Below are 2323 nucleotides of genomic sequence, written 5' to 3'. Positions count from 1 at the left end.
GAAAGAAAAAAAAAATTTCTGACTAGGCAAAAATGAAATACTTGTACTGAGTTCCAGTTTCCTTTCTTTCTTTCACATTTCTCTAACCCATTCCAGATTTCCATTTCTCCTCCATCTAGCCCTTTCCATTCTCCATTACATTACAAGCTGTGAAAGTCCTGGTGATCTAGAGTTATCTTGATTCAAGCAGTGTCAATTAGAATTTTTCCAAAGTTATGAATTGTGGTCTATCATGTTATGTGGAGTAAAACACAGACTGACCTAAACACTTGAGTGATTTGAGGGAAACACTTTATCCTGTGAGGTTGAACTTGGATTGCTACTTCTCTGAATTGTAATTTTCTGCTTGTTTTGGGTTGAATTTGACTGTTATTTAGGGTTTAGGGTTGTGATTCTGTTTGTGCAATTTTGATTAGAAAAATAGCTAGATTCATTAACATTATTTTTTGATTAGATTTAGAGTTGTGATTCTGTTTGTGCAATTTTGATTAGAAAAATAGCTAGATTCATTAACATTATTTTTTTTATTAATTTTATATATTTTTTATAAACTTTTATTATAATTATTTATTATTTTTAACTATAAAAATTGATAAATTAATTATTTAAAATAGTATAATATTATTTCATAATGTCTGAATATAATATTATCCACACAAGGCAAGAATAAGTGTTGTCATACATAATGAACGACTATTGCAAGAACAATCATTCACATGATTGAATAACGAAAATGTCATGACATTTAGAATTATATTCGATGCATGAGGTAAAAGTTAAATGTGTGGATAATTTTGACAAATGTTGTACTCACTACAATATATAAGGGTTTGCAAAAGTATACTGAGCTGCATTGTACTATAAAGATTTGTAGTTAACTATAAAATGGTTCGCCTGAATTGAACTGAACTAAAAAATAGCTTAGGCGAACATAATTGAACTAGTTTTTAGTTCACTTATAGCATAGTGCAGTTCAATGAATTATTTCTTAGTTTACTTATAATGTAGTTCAGTAAACTAGTCTCACTTCCTTCTAAAACTAAACAATATTGTTGTAGTCTATAAATGTTTGTCCTACAGGATTGAGAAGCTTCTCACACAGCTTTTGAAAAAACAAAGAACTTGTAAGAAATAAATTGGAAAAGTAGAGTTATTGAATACACAATTCAAAAGGAAAATCGATAACTCTGAGATTTAAACATGTGTGTCAAGGTTTTACTTTAGTTGTGTCATATGATACAACTCTACTTGCTATCAGATCACTATTGTTTCCAACTAAAAGTTTGTTAACATTATTAGTGGCATAACAATCAATTTCACTAAGCCACTACTTCACATTATTGAAGCTATCTTCATCTCTGTCACGTCATAAACAATCTGTGAAAGGAACCAGTTATAGAAGAGTGCAACAAAATCCCCACAAAGATAGGGAACATTCTATTGTTATGAATTGGAGAGGATAGATGCTTAGAATGCAAACAACATTCTGCAGGGAAACAAAGGTAAAGACGTGTACTAGCAATGACATAATATTTTATAATTAGAAAGAATGGACAAACTGGTTTGGTTTGCTACTGCATTATTCAAAACAAACTTAATTTTACACCTCCAAAATAATACAGGTAAAAAAATTGTAAACATAATTGGTTACTAGCTTCTGAAAATTCATAAAATGACATGTATATACATCACGTAAAATATTTCACATCCATGAATATACAAAATATTTGCAAGGACAATTAACTAGAAACTCAATACAATCTGGTACACACGATTTACCTATTCAGATATAAATATTTTGAACATAGGTTTAAGGAAAGCACATAGTAAAGTAGCAGCACAAAGGGGCAAAGGTAGAAAAAGGCAAACTCGAACACAAATCGAATCACTGTTACCTCAACGGTCAGTACGGTAGCGAAACACATAGGGCCCCTCGATGGTTAATGCAACAACAACTATGATTAGGTCCCTCGACGATTGGAGTAATAGCAAATGCGGCAGGGACCCTCGACAACAGGGTCACAGTGGGAAGTGGCTGCGTCACGACATGGCCAGAGCAGGGCCACCGTGGGTTTTCATTAGAGCTCTCCTTAACGACAAGGTCAAGGTGGCAGTGGTCACGCGTCACGGTAGGGTCAGGGCAGGGTCACCTTGGGTTTTCGTTGGAGCCCTCTTTCGATGATAGGGCCACGGTGGGCAATGACTGCATCACGTCAGGGGCAAGGTCACCATGGATTTCTCTTGTGTGTTCTTATTCACTAGAAAATACAATTCTAAACAATTAACTGAACTGAAAATTTGAAAAGTTCAGCTTTTCAAAACT

Source organism: Vigna umbellata, chromosome 1 (assembly GCF_029865625.1).
Source record: "Vigna umbellata cultivar VRB3 chromosome 1, Vumbellata_1.0, whole genome shotgun sequence".
Taxonomy (NCBI): Eukaryota; Viridiplantae; Streptophyta; class Magnoliopsida; order Fabales; family Fabaceae; genus Vigna; species Vigna umbellata.
This window is presented reverse-complemented; position numbering follows the sequence as displayed.